This window comes from Panthera tigris, chromosome D4 (genome assembly GCF_018350195.1).
Source record: "Panthera tigris isolate Pti1 chromosome D4, P.tigris_Pti1_mat1.1, whole genome shotgun sequence".
NCBI classification, from domain to species: Eukaryota; Metazoa; Chordata; class Mammalia; order Carnivora; family Felidae; genus Panthera; species Panthera tigris.
The window spans coordinates 83,987,501-84,013,515 of NC_056672.1; the positions used below are offsets into that span (position 1 = coordinate 83,987,501).

The 26,015-nt window shown below is 35.0% G+C and overlaps 1 protein-coding gene and 1 long non-coding RNA gene across 3 annotated transcripts in view; one reads left to right on the top strand and one right to left on the bottom strand.

Annotated features, from left to right (window-relative positions):
* Nucleotides 1-2,592, bottom strand: part of LOC122233281 — a 20,455-nt gene extending 17,863 nt beyond the window's left edge. The window contains exons 1-2 of the long non-coding RNA XR_006210829.1: nt 2,302-2,592; nt 867-953 (exon numbers count right to left, since the gene is read on the bottom strand). This is a non-coding gene — a long non-coding RNA (uncharacterized LOC122233281). The remainder of the gene's footprint in view (nt 1-866; nt 954-2,301) is intronic.
* Nucleotides 1-26,015, top strand: part of PBX3 (PBX homeobox 3) — a 219,770-nt gene that overhangs the window by 95,583 nt on the left and 98,172 nt on the right. The gene's annotated exons all lie outside the window — the stretch shown is intronic.

Genomic DNA, 26,015 nt, shown 5'->3' on the forward strand with positions numbered 1-26,015 from the left:
TAGATTGTGTTATGTTCTTATATCAGGTGGCACATAAAGTTTGCTTTTCTTTCCTTTTTTTGTGATGTTGATAGTTATTGATGCTCAATGCCTATATCTATTGATTTATTTGGGATTACAAAATAGAGATATTTTAATTCTATTATTCCTTTTTCATTTGTTAGAATCATCTGTGCGGAGAAACTTCCCTAGATCTATTATTAAATTACTCAGTGGTTTAAGTTGCGACACTATTCCTAATAAGACAAAATTGTAAACAATCAATATCCAACAGTGATATGGTTAAATTATGGTTAAAATAAATTATTATTATTATTATTATTCTATATACTTATTTTAAATCATGTTTCAGAAGAATACCTACTAGGGACACCTAGGTGGCTCAGTTGGTTAAGTGTCCAACTTCGGCTCAGGTCATGATTTCACTGTTTGTGAGTTCGAGCCCCACATTGGGCTCTGTGCTGACAGCTCAGAGCCTGGACCATGCTTCAGATTCTGTGTCTCCCTCTCTCTCTCTGCCCCTCCCCCACTCGCACTCTGTCAATCTGTCTCAAAAATAAACATTAAAAATTTTTAAAAATAAAGAATACCTAATAATATGAAATATTTTGCTATGTTTATAAAGTTTGCTAAATTTATAAAGCAGTTTATAAAATAGTAGTGTAATGTGTTCTTAGATTTTTTTTTCCAAGTTTTTTCATATAAGGAGAAAAAATACTGGGAAAAAAAGACCAAATATTTAAATTGTAGTTATCTCTCAGTAGTAGAAGTAGGATTCTTTACATTTTCATTATTATACTTGTCTGTATTTTTCAACTTTTCCACAAAAGTCATTTACTTGTTTTATACTTTTTTTTTTCCCTTACCATTTGTTCAAGTGAGCAAAGCATGATCTTGAAGCTGGATCTTCTCTAGTGGACTATCTTGTCCCATCTTTTAATCCACAAATTAACCTGTAGAAGAGTTGTAATTGCAGAGTTACAAATAGATCACTGCGATCTAAATTAAGTGGTATCTCCTCTAATAGCTTTTTGTGATAGGTAGGTTTCTTACTATCTTTGTACATCCAGATGCTTCGCACAGGGCCTGGCACAGAGTAGTATCAGTAAACATGTTCAATTGAACAGGAGCTAGGATAAGCTGACCTTACAGTCATTGCTGGACGTAACATGTTAATTGTTCACATCTAGTTCTTTGATGCTCCCTTACCCTGCATAAGTTACCTTGAGTGAAATATTTCCACTTCTGCTTTATAGGGCTAATAATCTCTGGTTTGGAATCTGAAGACTTTACATAGGGTAGAGTATTTTAAACCTCCCATGTTGTCTCTTGAATAATGATCAGTCGCTCTGGATTAGCATGTCACTGACCTATTATCACTTTATTATATACGGTCTCTAGATTGCACCAATCTTCCACGTTTTGTTTTTTTTAACTTGTTCTAAATTATTTTAATTTTTAGTTTTCCAGGGGGGAAACTATTGTCTATATGGTTCATTCTGAAGCAGAGTCATCTCTAGTTTCTTGCACATTATTATTTTGTCTTTCCATGAAGACACCAATTGTTATGCTACTTAGGATTTTTTTCTTTAATATTTAGCACCGTGCTATTCTGATGATAGATGCTCAATAAATAGTTGTTAAATTAGTTAGAGTGTTGCTGTTGAATTATTACTAAAAAGATTAACATTGTCATGGTCAGTAATTTTTGGATGGAAGAGGTGAAAAAAATAGTCTTTTACTGCATTGTCTTCACTGAGTTGCTACTAAGTTAAAATTTACTGTGGGATTGGAAATTAAAAATTCTTTGAAATCCTGATTCATTAAAAAGTATTTACTGAGTGCCTAATATGTGGTAGGTATTGTTCTAGATGCTAGAGATGTAACAGTGAACAGAACAAATTCCTGCCTTAGAGGAACTTTACATTCTTGGGCATCTACATACGCAACTGGCTGCCATATGCATTCTATGATAATGTAACATGATTTCCGAGGAGCTATCAGCAACATCTAAAATAAAAATTGTTTATCAGAGGGGCACCTGGCTGGCTTAGTCAATAGAGCATGCAGTTCTTGATCTCGGGGGGTGGGTAGTGAGTTCAAGCCCCACATTGGGCATAAAGCTTAGTTTAAAAGCAAAAGATTAAAAAATGTATATCTGATTGATCTCGAGTAAACCATTCATTAGCTTTTGTATGGTTTCATTGCAGGTTTTGCAAAATCTTGATAGTGAGAAGAAAGGAAAAGCATTTATTGAACATTCACAGTATGCCAAGTATTCTATTAAGAATTTCTACATACCTTATTCTCATTTCACTCTTTCAGTAGGCCTGAGAGGCAGATATTATTTCCGTTTTTATCAATGAAAACAAGAGAGGCTCAGAGATGTTAAGGAGGTTGCCGAGGATCATATAACCGATGAGTGGCAAACTTTATTCAAACGTAAGTTCTTATTCCAAAATGATTCTTCCATAAGCATTGCTGTGGAGAATATACCACAGATTTTTAGTTGTTTAGTTGAAGTTCTCAGAATGATGTATTTGCAAATATAATAGATATGATAGGGTTTCCTCAGGTGAGCTTTATTCACTGGGCTGTATTTCATATAGCAGCAGATCCATAAGGAGTCAAAGGATAATGTGGGAGTCCGTTTGTTAGGCAAAAGGTCATGTTAATGTTTCAAAGTGACTCGAGGTGCTATGTCACAATACTTAACGTGCACATTTTAAAATGGCACACATAAAGAACCAAGAGTAGGTGTTTTTCCAGTTCATCATGACCATGTTTCAGTGGTTTGAAGGTGTTCATTTCCTCCTCGCATTTTAACATTTTTGAGATTAGGATGCCTCTAACGATTGATGTCATATCATGCTGTAATTGGCAAAAAAAAATTTTTTTACATACAATAGCACATAAATTCATGAGGTGCCTTATGATTCAAACAATGGTGCCTTAGATTTGATGAAATGTAGGTATTTCTATTTTGGCAACACCCTAAGTACGTATATGCATTGTATTTCCAAAGACTCCATCAACTCTATATGAATTGCCAGATTCTTAATTTGTGTTTTTAATGGTTCAAATGTGTTAGATAAATGCTTACACTTAAGATCACCTTTGCAACTTTTAAGTGTTTACTTACTCTTCAGCATAGCTATGTTTGGATGTTTTTGGAACATCTATTCATATGCCAGCACACTATAGGTATTATTAGATTATAGTGCATTTTGAAGAATTACATATTATATGTATATAATATATAATGATTCAAAGGAAACATCAGGCTTTTCAAGTTATTAACTCACTTTTTTGGTCTTTAAATATATATTTAGATGAGTTACTGTGATTTTTAAGATTTCAGCCTTTTTTTTGGTATATAATTAACACCAAAAGCAGGCAACCTACTAGAAATTAATGCAGAATTGTAACTTAAAATTTATTGACAGAAATAAAGTGAAAATGCCTAGTATTTTGAGTTTTGTTTCTTTATCTGTGTCCATGAGAGTCTGCTGAATTTTCTGAATGGTGGGAGATTTGGCACAATTTTGAACATATGTATCTTTGATTTCCACATGTTCTAAGTGATGTCAAAAGTAGTTTTTGCATTGGCAGCCTGAAGGTAGACTGTGGCATTTAGCATTTAGTATCTAGGTACACAGAAAGTTCAGACTCAAGGTTGAGCAAAATGCTGAATTGTGCTTTTTTGACAATGGTTTGCCTTTTGAAAATATAGTAATGATGATATTGTGTATGTTGTCTCTCATAGTGTTTCTTACATATTTTACAAATATCCCAACCACAGAAAACATTGCTATTTTCATGTAGTAGTATTTAGGTCAAGCAGTATGTGGTTCTATAAGAATTCATTGACATTATGAAAATTACAAATTTTAAAGATTCAATAAAAATCAGGTTAGTACTATACTGGAAAATTATAATCCCTCCCCCCCCAAGATCTTCCTGAAAAATTATAATTTATAATGCTTATCTTGTTTTTTTGCAGAAGTATAAGTAAGCACATGAATTAAGTTTATAAGCCTTATAAAAACTAAAGATAAAACTGTTTGAGAAAATCAACATTTTAAATCATGCTAAGTCTGTTCCTAGTTTTACTCATCCTCTTGCAGAGCATTGACAAAAATATGAAATTGATTTGGTTGAAGGGTGTTAAAGAGCCGACAGCCAAATGTCACAAACAATGAATGGCTGCAGTGTTGAAAAAATCAATAGGGAGGTTAAGCTGGTCTTGTGAAAGACTTGGCAGACTGCTCTGTTCCAGGAAGATATCTGTCTTCTGGCCTTGGTTGCATGATCAAAAGGAAAACTTGATAGGTTTAATGAAGGGAGATACTGTAAAACTGACAACAGAAATATAGACACTGTGGTAAACTGTAGTGCACATCAGTGAGTGGTGCTATTAGATACATTTTTCAGCCTGAAAAAATATTTATAGGTAGAGATGTCAAAAATATTAACATTCTTTTACTTTTTCATTGATTCCTCCATTAGCTAATAAATTTGCCTGAAGTAAACAAAGGTTTGCATTTGGCTAAGTGTACAGTAAGATAATACATGTAAAGGATATGATAATTACTGTATTAATTAGTAAACGGATTTTCCAAATCCATTCGTTACAACATCTAAAATCTGAATCAAAATAGATTGTCGTCATTCTCAGATTATATTTCTAAGGTATGAAGAAAAGATTAAGAGCCTAGGTAAAAAAGATAGCCATTGACTTGTCAATGAGAATAGAAGGTCTGTCATTGAAAACCAAGGTAGGATTTATGATTCATTAGTCCACCCCACAGGCCATTAGAAGATATTTTATAGAAGTATCCTCCTTTATACTTTTATTGATAAACAGTATGTTGGCCTAAAAAATACTTCACTGTGATTGTTTTGGTCAGTGCTATATATTATGAAGCCTGACATTTTAACACATAACAAATAAGATTAAGATCATGTGTCTTTGCAGTTTACTGTAGTTCATTGTTTATCAGCTTTATACCAAGTGATATTTTGTGTCTGTGTTACTTTTTCACCTGAATTTCTGGAGAGCTCTTATTAGCCTCTAAAATTCATTATTTCTTGGGTGCTCACTTTGCATCTGTCATTATGCTAGGTCCTAATGTCCTTAATTAAAAGCATTTGTTTTGTAAATTTAGAGATTTACAAAAATTTTTGACTTTTTTTAATAGGCAGTTCCATTGTATTTTATTAGCTATCATTAGATGCGGCAGTTTCTTTGTGTAAGTCTGTGAGTGGCTTTAAGAAAAAGAAATCATTGGTTTAAAATTCCCAAATGTGGTATTCACTTTAGAGAAGATGATATAACCTGTTTAAAAACAAATAAATAAAAAGAGAAGAAAAAAGGAAGAGATGTCTGGCAGATTTTCTGCAAGTGGACGCTGTAATAAAAATGCCCCCTACTTTGTCGGGATGGTATTTGGAGGGCTGCTGCCATATGTTACTTTCCTTTTTAGCTGGGATTATGCCATCATTATTGCTGATAAAAGCTGTTTACTGCCTTGGCAAAGGAATGATGCTTGGAGCAGTTTTGGAAACCGCCATTCAGTTTACAAAAAAGTTCATTTAGTGCCAGATGCTAGAATCCTAGGTCTTTGTTATCTTTTCCCATTATTAGATCCATCCATTGTTATTTCTTTTTTCCCTTTTATAATAGGATGTTGTCTCTCACTACCTGTTTTAATTCAAGCTGTTAATGTGGGAGGTTATCTAAATTAGTACATTCTCTGTATTATAACTGATCAGTACTAAATACAGGCAATTTGGCTTTCAGAATCATTGACTAGATTTGGAATAAGCACTGTAGTGTGAATGAGATTCTGGTTCCTAAACACTGAATGTGTTACTTTTTTAGTACCATTGCACATCAAAGGGAGGTGGGTTCAGTCTTTGAAAAACTATTGGCTGATATGCAGTCTCCCGAAGCGCTGAAGGTGGGTGTTGTTTCAGGTCAGTTTCTCACATTGTTTTTATGCTGTCCTGAAACATGTTACATAAAGTGAAACAAAATTTGATTTTTTTCCAGGAAATGTTACGTTCATAGTTGTTATAACTTTTTATGAGAGTATTTCCGAAAGGAAATTTTTCTGAAAATTTTTCAGAAACTTTTTTCTGAATTTTTCTGAAAAATTTTTCAGAAATTTTTTCAGTTGTTTTTCTGAAATTTTTCCTCTGTTTCTAAACACTGTATGTGATAGTGATTGCATGCTCAGATTACCTGCCTCAGGAATTTGTAAATGCTAATAACAAACTCTGTTTTGTTTTGTTTTTGTTAATTAGCATATAATACCATCTGCACAGACTTACTACTCTAGGTTAGTATAAGGCAAGACGATTGTTTGCTTTTAATGTTTTTTTGTCAACATTTTGTTAAGAGATGTGTATCCTTCAGTGTCTAAGTAAATTCTCTTTTTTTCTCAATTTGCAGCATTGTCTGGTTGAGTTAATGTGTATAGTGTGTGACTTACTGGCCCACCTTGAGGTCACATCATTGACCTTGGATGTGTTGGTATTGTGCTTCACCATCTTTTTCCATCCATCAGAATTTAAATTACACTTGTGACTTGAATTTAGAATTTCTTTAAGTGTAAAGAGTGACTCTTATAAATAATGTTGACACATTAGGATCTTACTGATTTATCTCAAAATATAGCCCATAGTTCTTAACGCTATGTCCCTAAGTATACTTTTACTCTAATGTTATCTTTTTTGTAGAAACTGTCACCAGGAAGACAAGGTCCAAAACAGTGTAAATGCTGCAATTTTGTGTAGTCATTTTTACAAAAACAGGGTTAGCCATCTGCTAGGAAACTATACATACTTAGAACACACTGAAATACACCCAGACCTGGACGCCATAAAGGGCCCTGATAATTCAAACTTTTGGATGACTTTAGGTGGAAAGAGAAAGGAAAAACAATCTTCAAAATTATCCAAGTACAAAGTTTAATAATACAAAATTTCAATGTCAGATTGAAGTTGAAAAATTATAATCATCTGAGTAAAAGGGCTAAGGATCCCCATTAAAAGTTGTTATCATTTATGTTTATGTTGACCTTTCTTTTTCAGAATTTTTTTCATGGTTGTGAATGAATGTTTATCACTTGCTAGCTTCTTGAATTATGTATAAGTTATCACAAAAAACAAGTATTAAGGGGCTCCTGGGTGGCTCAGTCGGTTAAGTGTCCAACTTCAGGTCAGGCCATGATCTCATGGCCATGGGATTAAGACCCGGTTCAAGCTCTGTGCTGCCAGCTCAGAGCCTGGAGTCTGCTTCAGATTCTGTGTGTGTGTCTCTCTCTCTTTCTCTGCTCCTCCCTTGCTCACACTCTGTCTCTCTCAAAAATAAATAAACGTTTTTTAAAAAGTATTTAAATAATACCCAGATAAAGAATTTTCAGACCATATTTTATTATTTTTTAAAATATACTTTATTGTCAAAGTGGTTTCCATACAACACCCAGTGCTCATCCCAACAAGTGCCCTCCTCCCTGCCCATCACCCACTTTCCCCTCTCCCCCAACTACCTTAGTTTGTTCTCAGTCCTTAAGATTCAGACCATATTTTAGAAAGTCGATACTTTAATGCCCAATATTAGTTAATAAATGAGCATTAATGTGAAAAACTGTGCATTATTTCAACAAGGAACATTAATTGGCTCCGATAGACTAGCCATGCACACGCACATGACACTGATTGGAATCTTTGGAGAGTACCATGCCCTGTATCAAGATAGATCTATCATTTGAGTCATGGATTTATTTTTAATTTAAAAAAATTTCCAATGATCCTAAATAATTGTCTTTAAACTTGTATTTGCAAAATTGTTACTGAAAATACCACGAATTGTAGGAATTAACATTAACATTAAAACACCATCCCTGGTGATTTAAATACACTTTTATAATTGTCATTGAATGAATATGTTTGATGCATCTTAGATAACTTTAGTTGTCTCAGATTTTTCAGAGAGACTAAAAAGTTACTACTTTCTTTTCCCATTTATATGTTCATTTGTACTTAAGCATTGTCTTTTAGGACAATTGACAGCTAGATTGAGTTTAAAGAGCTTTTGTTCTGATATCACATTGCCTTGGGTTACAACCACCCCTCCTTTTATTTTTTTATTACAGTTATGACTTTGAACTAATTATTGAACTTTTTTGAAAGTTAGTTTTCTCATTATAAAAAATGTAGTAATATCTAATTTGTTTGTCAGGGTATTATGAAAAGAGCCTGTGAAAAAGTTGGTATTTGGTAAACTGTAGATATTTTTATTACCAGTGAGCTAGACTGTATCAAACATGGAGTGACCAAGTTAAATTAAGACAGCTTAATTTTCTCTTTCTGGCATATCTTCATGGAACTCTCTGGACATGAATTCTGTATCTTTTATTGGTTGAATAACTTAAAGCCATTCTATATTATTTGTAAGGTCAAACAAAGTCACCAGCAAAACTGCCACAAAACCAGGCAGAAGGGAATCAGAACTTACATGTCGTTTTTAGTTAGGAATCAGTCCAAGAAGGCATAACTTTAGTATATCTGATTTCACATAGAGCTTGTGATATTTTCATTAGCACATCTTTGCAGACCATGTTTTCCAGTTTCTTTATGCCAATAATTTAATTTATATAAATCATATAACATATAGGGGCACCTGGGTGGCTCAGGTGGTTAAACGTCTGATTCTTGATTTCAGCTCAGGTCATGATTTCACGGTTTATGGGATCAAGCCCTGCATCGGATTCCGCTGACAGCACAGAGCCTGCTTGGGATTCTCTCCTCTCTCTCTCTCTGTCTCTCTCTCTCTCTTCCCCTCCCCTGTGCATGCTTGATCTCTTTCTCTCAAAATATATAAATAAACATTCAAAAAAGAACGTCCTAAAGTCTAACAACATATTTACAAAATTTATAGAGCACTTTAACATATTCCTAGAAATGACTTCTAATATTATAAATATATTATTAATGTTTCCATTATTATATGCTTTACTAGCATTATTCTAATTAATGTTGATTTGCTTTCATTTTGAAGTTCAAGGCTTTTTCCTTTTTAAAAAATTCCTTCAAATGATAATTGATTATCTGTTCATCACATTATAGATATCATCTTGACAGTCTATCAAAATTGCTTTTACTAGGGCACAAGTGTTACTTTTGATTAACTGTGTGTGTGTGTTTTGTTGTTGTTTGGTTTTTGTTTTTGCTTTTATTGTAATTCTGTGGGGAGAATATGACTTTTTTCCTGTTTAGATAGATGCATCTAGAACCAAATGAGGGCAGTAAAGTCTAATAGAAAGCTTTACAAATGAAAGTTTTGTTTCTGTTTGTGCAATACCTTGTTCCCCCTTCATGTATCCTGGGAAATCATACTGATCAATAGTTCCCATTTCAGTACAACTGCAGCAAGCATTACAACTGTATAAAATTTACAACATTGTCTGCTGTAAATTTTAATTGGAAAAACCTTATAGCTTTGCTCTCCATCTTTGGAGGTTTAAATCTATATGATTTTTTTTTAAGTAAAAAAAAATTTACAACATAATATCATGTCATACAATTTTTATGGACATGTAATATAAATAGGACCAAAACCCTAGCCTTATTGGAAAAAAATAACTATAAAAATGTATTTTAACACTTAATGCATTCAACATCTTTGCTATAGAAACAATAGACTTGGTAAAGTAATTTAATGAGTGTTGTAAATAATTATGAACCATATCAGGCAAGGAATATTAACAGATAAATGTATTAATAAAAGATATATTTTGTGGTTTCTCTGTCTCCCATGTGAGGCCTCTTTCCGAATCAATGTGAAATACTCTATCTAGAGCTAGTGTGCTGAACTAGAAGAGGGTAAGAAAAATGTTGCTTTCTGCACAGCTTTATTTCTGTCACAGGTCAGGCTCAGAATGCTGTGTGATACAGTTATTGACTCTAATCTGGGCATAAACACAAGTCCTCAAGCACCAGTCCAATTAATAATTTGCATAATTAACACGCATATTAAATAGGGACTGGCCTTGCATCTGTATTTGCAGTGATCGGGGTAATGAGGGCTAACGGAGCGGCGCCTCGGGCCTGTGTTAGCAGACGTGTGGCAGTAGTAATTTTTGCTTGGATTGACAACTGCTAGACAAGCGGTCCCAGCATAAAGCTAAACCCCGTTTGGCAGTATTAATCGTTGACAAACTGCTCTTAAAGCTGTAACATTGTTTCTGTCAGTTGTTTGGTTTGATGTCACTGTTAGACATAATAAATCAATAGTGTCAGAATTTGGTAATGTTTATAGCTAGCAAGGTTTATTATTTCATATGACTGTCATGTACAAATAGTGGTTATCATGGCTGCCTCTAAATTATCAAAGACAGAATTTGCTTTGAATATACTTCTGTAATTCTCGTTTCAGTGAATTCTTTGCCATCTGGAAATGCTTTTGGTTGGTATGCCTGCCCAATTTCAGTGTAATATTCGTTCCTTCGTGCAGTATGGTCTGTGATTTTAAAAAGAGAATACAATTTAATTTCTTGAAAGTCAATTATGGTTTTAAATTAGGAAGATATACCTAGCTTCCTCAGCTTCACCCCCATTCAAAACTTGATGATAGTGAACATGTATGACAGAGTGCAAGGGCACCGAAATTCCTCAGAGTAGGATTTGGGTTTCAGAGGACTTCAGATATAGGTAGAAAGGAGATATTACAGACAGTATTTATAAAGAGAGTCAGCTCTTCAGAGATAACAGGTAACATTCCTTTTCTCTCCACCCTTCCCACAGATCATCTCTCCAGAAGTTGTAACATTTGTGTTATGCTTTCTCACACCCGATACCACTTATAGAATATTTTAAGATTGTTTTCTTCAGATTTCAAAAACGTTTCCTTAAAAATTATATAAACGTGTGCTGTTATCTTTACTGTCATTTCCTTAAAACATTCCTGTTGGTGGTACTCTTGGTGGAGTAGAATTGTATGTGTGAAACTGCTAGCTAATGTACACGTGTTTATCATGTAGCTGTAACATGTTAATGATAAACTATAGTAAAATATTAAAGGCTGTTTCTAGTGACTTGGACTGAATTTCTGTATCTCTCTGTAGCATTTTGATTTTTCAACTAAAAATGTATGTAAATACATTATGAGCAAATTAAGGGATTTTATGATCTGCCAAGATATTTTCTTTGGCAAACAAATAGGCACTTTTAAATTATGAGCATAAAAGGTATATCAGTTCAGAAAAGGTGGAGGGATGCCTGGGTGGCTCAGTCAGTTAAGTGTTTGACTCTTGATTTCGGCTCACAGTTTGTGAGATCGAACCCTGTGTAGGGTTCTGTGCTCACAGCGCAGAGCCTGCTTGGAATTCTCTCTCCCTCACCCTCTGCTCTTCTCCCACTCGCATGCGTGTGTACATGTGCTGAAGTACTCTCTCAAAATAAATAAACATTTAAAAAAACGTGGAGTTATTTGGAGTGGGGCTGACCTTCTTTGCTGTAGAAATGTTCCCACTTAAAAAAGGGAACATGCATATATTATTTCAGGAAATATTTAGTCCATGGGCAAATTAATATTAAGTTCTGAGTATTATACAAGCTTTTAGTAAGCATTCAATTAAAAACATGGCTATCCATTGTACCTCTCATTTACCCATGATACCATTTAAGCTACAATTTCAAAGCTTACTGCCCATCTTTTGTATGCTGACACATGGGCATATTTTATATATGTTAGCATAATGCTACAAGGAAACTGCCTCTGAACAGTAGCAGGGGGTTTTCAGGATATGAAAGTAATATGACAAATTTTTTTTTTTTAAATCAGTGCACTTAAATGAATGGAGTTATAAGTCAAACTTATTTCTAGAAAGTAAATGCATATTCTATTTTGGGAAGCCCTACTTTTGATTTTGGCCATCCTGCTGAATATCTTTAATGGTGCCAAATAGAAATTGATAGTTAGAGATGACTGTAACTCAAATGAGGTTTGTGACCATTCCTTCTGCCTATCAAGAAGTCTAAGGCGGGGCACCTGGGTGGCTCAGTCAGTTAAGTATCTGACTTTAGCTCAGGTCATGATCTCGCCATTCAGAGTCCGAACCCTGTGTCAGACTCTGTGCTAACAACTTGGAGCCTGGAGCCTGCTTCAGATGTTGTGTCTCCCTCTCTCTCTGCCCCTCCTCTCTTCATGCTCTGTCTCTGTCTCTCAAAAATAGACATTAAAAAAGAAAAAAAAAAAGAAGTCTAAGGCTTTGCATGTTTGCAGTCAGAGGTCAAGTAACCCATGGGAGGTGATGGGGAGTAGTAGAGAGAGAGAAATGGTAGTTGGGGATAGGCCAAGGTTACAGAGATGGTACAATGAGGCAGAATGATTAGATTCTTTTTCATTTTTTAGGTCTCAGTTTAAATGTCACCTCTTTGGAGAGACTTTTTTCAACCACTCTTGCTAAAAATAGATCTTCTCTGTTATTCTACGACTCCCTCCTTCATAGAATTTACCACAATTCTAATTTTTTTTTCTTTTACTCCGTGGCCCCTGAAAATAGGGAGCATATCTGCTTTGCCATTATACTCTTCAGAGGGAAAGGTAATGAAGAACATGTCTACTGTAAGACCTCAGAAGGGTAAGATAGGGAATTTGAAGAAGGGACTTAATATTTCTTTAACATGAGCTTTGTGCTTACATTTGGTAGTACATATACTCTTATCTCCTTAGAATAATCTTTTTAAAAAATATTTTAATGTTTATTTATTTTTGAGAGACAGAGTATGAGCAGGGGAGGGACAGAGAGAGAGGGAGACACAGAATTCGAAGCAGGGTCCAGGCTCTAAGCTGTCAGCACAGAGCCCAATGCTGGGCTTGAACTCACGAACCGTGAGATCATGACCTGAGCTGAAGTCAGATGCTTAACTGACTGAGCCACCCAGGCGCCCCTCTCCTTAGAATAATCTTATCTGGTAGTTATTAATATTTCCATTTTGTAGATGAATAAATGGAAGCTCAGAAAAGCAAAGTGACCTGCTAGAGATCGCACAAGTAGTAAGTGGCTGAGCTGCGATTTGAACCATATTTTTGTAATTCCATCCCACAGGATACCACATTACCCAGCCTTGTGCAATGTGTTGTTGTGGTCATTATCAAAGGCAATCAACACACTTGTAATGGAATGTCTAAGCAGGATTGGGTATTCAGTTACGAGTACATGGCACACATTTATAGTGAGCCCTGACTTCAAAGTTCTGCTATTGCTTCTAGCCTTGTTTTCTAGAATAAGCATAGGGACGATGAACATGTGTGTTATATCAGCAAAGATAAGCTTGGTGAGCCTTTCTTAACTAAGGTTGGCCTGTTGTCATTCCTGTGCTAGAATGGTACTAACTATATACCATTCTTGGGGGAATTGTAGTCAGCTAATTTTCTGTGAGGCTTAATTCTCTGTGGAACCCCAGCTGAGAAAGGCTGTTAGGTTATAACACTGAAAAAAACAGCCTCCAAATCTTTATAGCTTCAAGACAACAAACTATATCCATTGTATGTCTGTGGGTGGCTGAGTTAGGAAAAGCCATCTAGTCTTTCCTACTGTGTCTTCTTTTACTACTCAACATGGCTTCACTTCTGTGTGGGTTTTCCCCCCACCAAGCAATTCTCTGCAACACCAGCTGGGTGTCCTACAATTTAACTCAATTTTGACACTATCCACCTTTACATCCCACAAGTTAGATCCTGCAAGAATGCTCCCACCCCATTTCAGATGCCAATTCCAAGTCCAGATTGTCTCCTGTGCTTCTAGACTGATCAACTATAAATCAGAGGTTCCCATGACCCCCTCCTTGAGTTCAGTTCCTCTGCTAGAACTACTCACAGAACTCTGGAAAACAGTTACTTATGTTTACCAGTTTATTAAAGGATATGATAAGGGTGACAGATGGTCAGGTTAAGAGATACATAGGGTGAGGTCTGGGAGGTTCCTGAGTGTAAGAACTTCTCTGTCCTTGTGGAATTGAGGTATATCATCCTCCTGGTATGTGAATGTGTTCAACAATCTGAAAGCTCTCTGAACCCCAGATTTTAAGGATTTTTATAACATAGGATGATAAATCATTAATTCCATTTCCTGTCCATCTCCTCTCTCTGGGGAAGTGGAGTGGTGGAGGGGCAGAGCTGAAAATTCTAAGCTTCTAATTATGGCTTGCTCTTTTTGTGACGAGCACCAATCCAGAAGCCCATCTAGAGTCACATCATTAGAACAAAAGATGCTTCTATCGTTTATGAATTTATAAGGGTTTCCGAAGCCCTGTATCAGGGACCACAATCAAGAGCCAAATATTAGAATAATAGATGCACCTAGTGCTTTTGTCACTTAGGAAAATATAAGGTTTTTAGGAACTCTATGCCAAGAACTGGGTGCAGATACTAATATATATATTTCTAATTAGTTCACAGTATTTCTATTGTAGTCACATAGCACCTAGGCTAACAGTGCAGCCACCATCTCTCAGACATTGTCATTTGTCTTCCCAGAAGGAAAGCAGTTTTGGGGATGTTGTCCTGCCAGCAATTTAAGGTAGTTCAGAAGTAACAGTTGTTCATAACTCTTGCTTACAAAGTTTTGGCCGCAGTCACATAGCTGACCACAAGGGGCCAGGGAGTGCAATCTTAGCATGTGCCTGGAGGGAGAGGAGACCTGGATGTCAGTGAGCACTACTAATGACATTCACAATTAGCCACAGTAGGAACTAAAGAATTCTAGGTAGCCAGTGAGAGTATTGCTACTGTGATTAAATCTGGATAGTTTGAAAGTCCGGTGGCTAATCAAGTGTGTTTGTGCACTGGGAAAATTAGGAAGAAAGGTTCCAGGAAAGAAAAATGACTGTTAAAATGGTCTGCGGAGTACATTTAAAGATGCTCAGCTTCATTAGCCATCACAACAGCTCTCGTACAATTTCCTCTGTTCTCTTAATACTGAACTTTGCCCAGGTGTTTATTTTCTTTTCCTTTTTTACTAATCACACTCTTAAGAAAAATATTTTTTTTTCTAATTATATAAATGCGCCAGTAAGAACTTTTTAGTTCCAAAGTAGGTATTGTTGTTTGAACTCAAGAAGTCCTTATCTCCTTAAAGAAGCAAGTAACAATGAGGAACATGGATTATAAAACAGTAGAGAGTGTTGCAAAGTGGGTTCCATGGAACAAATGTTCTGAAAGATGGTGTGGAAGGTATTTTGGTAATTTATCAGTGCATATACTGTGGCTGTCTGACATGCCTTAGATTATAGAGGACACAGCTAGGAATGACGTGAGGCATCATTTGGTCTAAACTTCTTGCTTAGAAATGGGCAAATTGGATCTCAGAGTTAAGTGACTTGCCTGTGCTCAGGCAAGTTTTGTCTGTGCTCATAGCTAGTTTTGTCTTTCACTTTTGCCATTTGTACATGCATGACAATGATACTAACATTTATTGTGCTGGCACTGTTCTGAGTACTTATTATGTACACATCCATTTAAATTGGCTAACTTGTGGCCACACCAGCATCTGAACCCAGACCTTCTGGCTCTGGAACCTCTTCATGGTAAAAAATCCTTAGAATTGGTTGATTTCATCACTTCCATAAGGCCAGATGGCTCAAGGAAACTACCCAACTTCATTCTCTTAAAAAGAAGAGGTCATGTTTCCTGTTTCCTGGAGAGCGAGTCAGTAGCTATTACTGACATTTGAATATGCTCTTACATTAGGCCTAACCCATGTATCTTTATGAAAAGAAATTCAATAATCCAAGAGAAAATAATTGTATTTCTTAGGGAATTTCTCTAGTATCTTTATGACAGTATTTGTTCTAAATTATAGATTGTAGCCTTATCTGCAGTACTTCATTAGATAGATGAAAATATAAGCTTCTTTCCATAATAATTCCAGTTTAGTATGATTTATAAAATTATTATTAGTATGTTTAAATGGTAATCTGGATGTTTCTAGCTTCTCTAAATGAGCACGAACTCTATTCCGATAGCCCTTAAGGGACTTTCAGTAATAAGGAAGAACTGATCTGATTTTTTTTTTTTTTTGGCATAACATTTCTCTTTTCAAAAGATCCCAATGCACCTCATAAATGGGAGGATGGTGTCACCCATCTGGCGCACTAAACGCATTATGTCAGATGTACTATAAAATAGCTAAGGATTGGAACAGATAAAGATTACCTAGTCTTACCTATAGAAGAATGTGTGAAATTGTCATTAGCTGCTAGTCTGTTTCTATAAGTGGTTGGTGTGAGAAGACCTCTATGAATCATATAGTTAAATTAGGCTTAGGGCATATGTCAGGAAAATGTATGTAGTGTGTGTTACTTACCTGCCCACCTGCTTGCCTTCCTGTCCTGTTTTTTGTCTTCCAAAAAGAAAACAGTTTTACCTTTTTCTGATCACAAAATTGTCTTTGTTTATTGTTAAAATATCTTTTTAAATTTATTTCCTTATTTTTTATTAGATTTATTATTTTTAAAATTTTATTATTATTTTTTTTTAATTTATATCCAAATTAGTTAGCATATAGTGCAACAATGATTTCAGGGGTAGATTCCTTAATCCCCTTACCCATTTAGCCCATCCCCCCTCCCACAACCCCTCCAGTAACCCTCAGTTTGTTCTCCATATTTATGAGTCTCTTCTGGTTTGTCCCCCTCCCTGTTTTTATATTAGTTTTGTTTCCCTTCCCTTATGTTCATCTGTTTTGTCTCTTAAAGTCCTCATATAAGTGAAGTCATATGATTTTTGTCTTTCTCTGGCTGACTAATTTCACTTCGCATAATACCCTCCAGTTCCATCCACGTAGTTGCAAATGGCAAGATTTCATTCTTTTTGATTGCTGAGTAATACTCCATTGTATATATATATACCACATCTTCTTTATCCATTTATCCATCGATTGACATTTGGGCTCTTTCCATCCTTTGGCTATTGTTGATAATGCTGCTATAAACATGGGGGTGCATGTGTCCCTTCGAAACAGCACACCTGTATCCCTTGGATAAATGTCTAGTAGTGCAATTACTGGGTTGTAGGGTAGTTCTATTTTTAGTTTTTTGAGGAACCGCCATACTGTTTTCCAGAGTGGCTGCACCAGCTTGCATTCCCATATTGTTAAAATATTTAAACAACTCTGAAAAGTATAAAGAGAAAAGTAGCAGTGACTTAAATTCCCACTACTCAGAGATAATCACTCTTCCACATACTGGTAAACACTTACATGTATGTATTATTTTTCCAAAACGAGTTCATTATACTGTTGGATATCTGGCATCTTTTACTGCATAATACATTATGGCCATCTTTTCATGTTAGCAAGTGTAGCTCTACGTCATCCTATTTATGAGGCTACATAATATTCCATGATGCCTTTTCCACCAGTTTTATCATGTATTATACACGTGCTGTAATCACAAATATGTCTTTAATTACTTTATACTTTTTTGGAGGGCTTAATTTAAAATATAGCATTATCAGGTGCTTGTGTGGTTAAGCACCCAACACTTGAGTTGGGTTAAGCGCCCAACACTTGAGTTGGGTTCAGGTCATGATCTCATGGTTCATGGGGTTGAGCTCCACATTGAGTTCTGTGCTGGCAGCATAGGGCCTGCTTGGGATTTTCTCTTTACTTCTCTGTCTGCTCTCTGCCCCTTACCCACCTGCATTCTCTCTAAAATAAACACAAAAAAAATGGATGGTATTATCCTCAAATGGAAGTTAAATTCATTCATCTAATTATTATTTATTGAATGTTTACCATATGTTAATCACTGTTTGAGGAACTTAAAATATATCTGCTGCCCTTGTGGAATTTATATTCTAGTGAAAAAACAAGTAACGTTATATGACATGTTAAAATAGGTGAATAAAGACAACTCTGCCTAGATTGCAAGAGGAGACCAGAGAAGCAGTCATATTGGCTGTTTTATTAGAGGATGGGTAAAGTTGCCAGAGGCCTCTGTATGTGTCCAGGAAGGTGGAAGATGTATCGTTTTCAGCTTCTATATCTCGTTTCCAGTTAACAGGGTCATGCTTTGTTCTAAAAAGGCAGATATTGTTTGTAACTTTGCTATAATGCAATATATTTCTACTTTAAGAATTTTTAAAATTTCAGAAATGTCAACAGTTACTTCTCTTGAAAATATTTGTATTCGTGCTTCATAGTATTCAGTGCTATACTTTGGTGATTTCCTTATGATACCAAAGTACTTAATTTGCTGACCTTATGATTGGGTTCCTAAGTCCTTTGTCTGACTTGAGTTTTCCTCATAATAATTCATCTATAAAGGGGTGAATTGATTTTTATGGCTATCTTAGGTAAACACAAGATAATACCCTCTACATGTAATTACAAAGCAGTTACAGTGGCAAATCTAAGATCTTGTGACATCCATTATAGAGATCTCATAATTTTCCTCAATGATCATTTTTTAAAATATCACCATGAAAGAATTTGAAAGCAAGCTCAAGAAATACAGTTTAACAGTCATACAAGTGACGAATTGTCATCCTAGATTGATGTCTGTGGGACCTTTCACCTGAGATGTGTCCTTGGTCCTACCCAAAGTAGTTTTTTTATTTTTATTTATTTATTTTTTTAATGTTTTGTTTTATTTTTGAGAGACAGAGACAGAGCATGAGTGGGGAAGAAGCAGAGAGAGAGGGAGACAAAGAATCTGAAGCAGGCTCCAGGCTCCGAGCCATCAGCACAGAGCCCGACGCGGGGCCCGAACCCACAAACCATGAGATCGTGACCTGAACTGAAGTCGGACGCTTAACCAACTAAGCCACCCAGGCGCCCCCCAAAGTAGCTTTTTTAAAATATCAATTGTTTTGATAGAAAGTTAGAAGACATGGGTAATATTTTCAAGGTATGTGTTACTAGAGGAAATAGCTGTTCAATAATAAAACTAAGACTCCTAAACAAAACAAAATTTAATAACTTCTAATATTGGACCCAAATCAACTGTAATAATGATATTGATTGCCATATTGATGCCTCCTGTGTCCCAGGCACTGTGCCTAGCATCTTGTATGAACTTTCTTATTCAATTTGTGTAAGAACTCTATGAGATAGGTACTGTTATTATACCCGTTTTACAAAGACAACCAAACTGGAGATGTTACATTGATTTTATTAAATTTCTAATCTAAGGCCATACATTTACATTAAAAAAAAAATAGATTGTGTTCATTTTCTGACCATATTGCAGATTGAGTGTAAGGAAAAACTTTGTCTGGTAGAGAACACTTAAAATGCTGGCTAGAAATAACTTTCTTTCCAAAGCATGATTGTGAACTGGTAGTGAAGTAAGGAGACAGTGGCTAGAAAGAAGGATAGAGAATGAGTCCACAGATATAAGAACTGACATTTGTTCTGGCAGGAATAGAGAGGGTTGGAGGGTGAGGGAATGTCTGCCGATCTTGGTGACCTGGAATGTAGGTTTTCGAGGGCCAGATGCAGCTTAAGAAACAAAATCAGAGATCTTCACATGAAGCCAGAATTCTTAAAAGGTGAGTATTCTGCAAGTGAACTTGCTCTTGGCTCTAGATAGGACGTGCCTGAAAACTCCTAGCCATAACCTACATTCAACTGATTTGAGGATGGAATTCCCATTGCCTTCCTGTCTCAAAAAAATTCCAAGCTGAAAATTTAGTTTGAAGTGAGTTATTCGTGCTCCCAGGCATTTGTAAAATGTGCATCTTCTCTGAAAGAAAGCATTTAGACTTGGATGTCACAGAATTTATGAAGGTGAGTTTTTGAGGGACATGGGTTCACAATTAAAAAAGAAAAAGAAGTACCTGAGTAAAAGAGCCACTGTGATTAAGAGTTAGCAGAAGTATAATACTGCAGAATTAGGCTCACAAAGACTGAAGCTATTTAATATGAACAAATATAACAAATAAAATCACTATGTTTAAAGAATTAAAGAAATTAAAAGAAAATAGGGCACCATTAAAATTAATAAGACAGATGTAGAAAACAAAGAAAATTCGTAGAATAGACATGGCTTAAGGAGAGCATTAGTGAAATAGAAGACAGATACGAAGAAATTACCCAGAATACAGCACAGAGAAGGGATAGAAAATATGAAAGAAAAAAAAAAGATTAAGAGGATAAAGTAAGAAAGCCCAACAAACATTCAGTCTATAGTTTCAGAAGTAAAGAATAGAAAGATTGGAGAAGAAGCAATATTCAAAAGATATTTAATTAATAATGTGTCAGAACTGATGAAATATGAACATTCAGATTCAGGTAGCCCAGTGAATTCTAGGGGTAAATGGAAAGACATCGTCACTGACATATGCCACAATAAAACTTTAGAACTGCAAAGATTAAAAAAATTTGAAATCAGCTGGAGGAAAAAGGAACAGTGAATAAACATAGCTAACTTTTCAATAAGACCAGTTCAAGCCAGAAGGCAGTGAAATAACTTCAAAGTGCTGAGAACAAATAACTAGAATTGTCAACCTAGAATTGTCTACTCATTGAAAATATCTGGAACATGGGCAAAATAAAGGTGTTTTCAGACATAAAGTTAAAAATGTTCACTACTAATAGAATTCCACCAAAGGAATTTCTAAAAGATATATTTTTTAAAAAGGAAAAAAAATCCCCAGAATGAATGTCTGAAAAATAAGAATAGCGGTGGTAATTATAATAAGTATTGACTATATAAAATAATTTTGTGTGTATTAAAAAGTTAAGATAGCTTTAACTGGATGTAAGTTGAGAAGATATGATCAGAGTTAAGGCATTGTAAGGTCCTTTTATAAAGGTGTTCATTAGCAAGGAAATACAAATTAAAACAACCGTGAGATATCGTGTACACAACCCCTGATTGGTAAAAAATAAAAAGTCTTACAAAATCAAGTTTTGGTGAAGATGTGGATGAACTGGAAGTTTTATTCACTGGTGATTATGTAAATTGGCATCACCACCTTAGAAAGTATTTGTTGTTGCTTGGCAAAATTTAAGATGGATAGAGTGAGAGCGGAAGGAAGGAAGGAAGGAAGGAAGGAAGGAAGGAAGGAAGGAAGGAAGGAAGGAAGAAGGAATTAAGTCTTGAAAACTCACGTGTATACCAGAGACCTTTACGAGATTGTTCAGAGCATTATTGTAAACTATAGATAAAAACTGGAAACAACTCAAATGTTGATCAATAATAAAATAGATACATAAACTGGGGTTTATGCTGATGATAGAATGCCACACAACAATAACTATGAGTGAACTGTTGCTACATTCAAGAACATAGATGGATATCACACATATTATGTTGAATAAAAGAGGCAAGACGTAAAAGAAAACATACAGTATAATTCCATTTATATAGAGATTCGAAAACAGGAAAATTGGAGCTGTATTGCTAGGGCTGCACGGAGATGACAATAATACCTTTTAAAGTATTTAAAATACTAAATAAAACGAGGAACAGCTTATCACAAAAGTCAGGATAGTGAGCAGAGCTTCAGTAGGGTAGCCTCTGGCTACATGTGTCTATAAGAGTATTTGAAATGCAAGTGCTCAGAATTGAGATGTGCTAGAAGTGTAACATATATTGGATTTCAGAGGCCTTAAAAATAAAAAGAATATATAATACCTCCATAATAGAAATTTATAGTGGTTACATATTATAATGGTAATATTTTGTATATATTTAGTTAAATGAAATACATTAACATTTAATTTCATCTGTTTTGTTTGGTTTTACATTAAAAAAATGTGGCTTCTAGAAAATTTGAATTCTCTGTGGCTGTCATTACATTCCAATTGGACACAGCTGCTCTAGAGGCTGAGGTCAGAGTTGAGATTGGTATGAGACCAAGGGTTCCTTCTGTGAAGGTGGCAAAGTTATGTTGCCTAGGTGGTGGTTACAAGGGGGTTACTATATAATTATTCATTTACCTGTGTGTCTATATATACACATCTGGTGTGTAAAATGCATATTTCTGTTTATGTGCCTTAAAATTTAAAAAAATGCTTCTAAGATATTGATATTAATAGACCTTATACAGTAATCATTTAAAAAACTGAAGTAGATGGTATAGCCTCCAGAGTAATAAAGGAAGAAAAATGAATGGAAGGGGCAGGAAAAAAAAAAATACAATTCATTCAGTCCAAAAGAATGCAGGAAAGGAGAAATATAGAAGAAACAGAAGTAGGATAAATATAAGTCATAAAATGAGTTGGGAGACATAATTCCAAATATACCTTATAAAAGGACTTGAAAAGGTTAAAGATTAAAATAGTAAAGAAAAAATATAAAGATTAACCAAGAGTACTAAGCAGGTATCAAACAAACATCTAAACAAGCAAAAAAAACCGACCAACTTATTTATTTATGAGATACACATAATACAAAAGGACACAGAAAGGTTGATGGTAAAAGGATGGAAAAAGATGGACCAAGCGACTATTAACAGAAGGAAAGCTACAATAGCTATATGGTAACAGATAAAATAAACTTGAAGGTCAAAGGGAAAATGCATTTCTAGAGATAAAGAGGGTCACTATATAGATAAATGGTTTACTTTGTCAGGAAAATTGTAACAAGCCGAAAATTATATATGCCTAAGAACATAGCTTCAAAACTATAAAGCAAATATTGGAGAAATAAATTCGGAGTCGATGTGGGAGATTTTAACATATCCCTATGAGGCAATGATAAAACAGACAAAAAAAAAATTCTGTAGGTATATAGTAGAGTTTAAAAAATACAACTAACAAGCTGGACTTTGGAAGTGTAGAGAATATATCCCTAGCAACTGCAGAATACATATTCTTTTCAAGCATACGTAGGAACAATCTTTAAAACTTAATCATGAATCAAGCTTCAACAAATTGAAAAGAAACAACATCACAAGTCCCATATGCTGTTATGATGAAACAAGTGATTAGAAATCAACAAAAAAAAAATCTAAAAATAAAATAACCCCTACAATATTTAGACATTTAAAAACATTCTAAATCATTCTGCAGTCAAGGAAGAAATTGTAAGGTAAATTGTAAAATTTTAAAACTAATTTGAAATGATAAAGGTACTGCTAGTTATAATAACAAAATGTATGGGATATAACTAAAGCTTTATATTCAACTTTTTAGCTTGAAATGCTTACAAATTTAGAAGAAGGAAAAGGAAAAAAAAAAGAAGGAAAAGAGAGATGAAGCACAAATAAATAATACTGGATTTGAAAAGAAGGATAAAATGTGGCAGAGATTAAAAAGGAAAAAAAAAGGACATTTTGTCAATATATTTAACATGTTAGGGAAGTGGAGTATTTTTTTAATTTAATTAATTTTTTACTCAATTTACATACAAGTTAGCGTATAGTGCAACAATGATTTCAGGAGAAGATTCCTTAATGCCCCTTACCCATTTAGCCCATCCCCCCTCCCACAACCCCTCCAGTTACCCTCTGTTCTCCATAGTTAAGAGTCTCCTATGTTTTGTCCCCCTCCCTGTTTTTATATTATTTTTGCTTCCCTTCTCTTATGTTAATCTGTTTTGTATCTTAAAGCCCTCATATGAGTGAAGTCTTTTGATATTTGTCTTGCTATGACTGACTAATTTCGCTTAGCATAATACCCTCTAGTTCCATCCATGTAGTTGCAAATGGCAAGATTTCATTCTTTTTGATTGCTGAGTAATATTCCATTGTATATATAGACCACATCTTCTTTATCCATACATCCATCGATGGATATTTGAGCTCTTTCCATACTTTGGCTATTGTTGATAGTGCTGCTATAAACATGGGGGGTGCATGTGCCCCTTTGAAACAGCATTCCTGTATCCCTTGGTTAAATACCTAGTAGTGCAATTCCTAGGTCATAGGGCAGTTCTATTTTTAATTTTTTGACGAACCTCCATGTTTTCCAGAGTGGCTGCAACAGTTTACATTCCCACCAGCAAAAGAGATCCTCTTCTCCATATCCTTGCCAACATCGGTTGTTGCCTGAGTTGTTCATTTTAGCCATTCTGACAGGTGTGAGGTGGTATCTCATTGTGGTATTGATTTCTATTTCCCTGATGATGAATGATGTTGAGCATTTTTTCATGTGTCGGTTGGCCATCTGGGTATCTTCTTTGGAGAAGTGTCTATTCATGTCTTTTGCCCATTTCTTCACTGGATTATTTGTTTTTTGGGTGTTGAGTTTGATAAGTTCTTTACAGATTTTGGATACTAACTCTTTATCAGATATGTCGTTTGCAAATATCTTCTCCCATTCCATCGGTTGCCTTTTAGTTTTGCTGTGAAATGGAATATTAATGGAAATAATACACATTACCAAACCTTACTCAAAATGTAGCAAATGTACACGGTCTTAAAAAATCATTAAATAAATTGAACAAATAGTTTAAATTTTGTTAGAAAACATTAGAACCAGAGGGGTTTTTTTTAATTTTTATTTTTTAATGTTTATTTATTTTTGAGAGAGACAGAGCATGAGCATGAGCAGGGGAGTGGCAGAGAGAGGGGGAGACACAAATCTGAAGCAGGCTCTGGGCTCTGAGATTTCAGCACAGAGCTGAACATGGGGCTTGAACTGAGAGCCACGAGATCATGACCTGAGCCAAAGTCAGACGCTCAACTGACTGAGCCTCCCAGGTGCCCCAGGACCAGAAGGTTTTGTGAGTTCTGAACATTCAAGGAAGGTATAATTTCAGTCTTTTACAAAGTATACACTGTTGCAAACAGAAGTATACTCTTCAACTAATTATATAACACTAATATTGAAAGAGGTTGGTATCAGTGTAAGAAAGAAAAATGATAGGGCAGTCTCATTCATAAACAAAGGTGGAAAAAAAATGATAGGGCAGTCTCATTCATAAACAAAGGTGGAAAAACTCTAAACAAAATACTACATTACCAAACAGAGTCTTGTGCACAGATACGTACTATATCAAGACCAGTTTCAGCTTACATCATTCATGCAAGATTGGGTTATCATTAGAAACATCAGTAAAGATACAGGACTTGGACAACACTGTCAACCAACCTGACTTAATTGACATTTTCTTCTACTCAGTAACAGCAGTATGTGTTCAAGTACACATGGAATACTCACCAAGAAAGGATGCATAAAATGAATGTCAACTGAAAATTCTGAATGTTGGCAAGAATATGGAGCAACAGAAACTCTCATGTTGTTAGTAGGAATATAAATTGGCACAACATTGGAAAATAACTTGGCAGTATCTTGTAAAGTTGAAGATTGGCACACACTATAAACTAGCAGCTCCATTCTTAGGTATATGTTCTAGAGAAAAGCTTACACATGTGTATCTAGAGACATGTACAGTTGACCCTTGAACAGCACAGGGATTAGGGGCAACAATGACTGAAGCCATTTATACCTTTTGACTCTCCCAAAATTTAACTAATAGCCTATTGACCAGAATCCTTACTAATAACATGAGCAGTCAACTAACACATATTTTGTATGTTATAAGTATCATACGCTGTATTCTTACAATAACGTAAGCTAGAGAAAACAAAACATTATTAAGAAAATCATAAGAGAAAATACATTTACACTACTGTACTATAAAAAAGCCATGCATAATTTGACCCCCACAGTTCGAACGTGTGTTGTTCAAAGGTCAAACGTATTTGAATGTCCGTAGCAGCTTTGTTTCTAATAGAAGAGGGGGAAGTAACTCCCCTCAAGTCCATCAATTGCTTAATGTATAAATAAGTTGTTTTACATTCATTCAGTTATATATATAATGCAGTTGTGCCATAATATAGATGGCAACTGACAGGAGACTTTTGCTTCTGGCTATAACTAAGACACATATGTATCTCTCTGGCCCATGCGTTAGTTTCTCTCTGGGGTACATAGAACTCCTAGGTTCTAGTGTGTTCGCATTTAGAAAGTAGTGCTAAATTTCCCTTCAGAAGAGTAACTAACCCATTTGCATTTTTCCCACTCTTCTCATTTTTAAGTGCATATTTT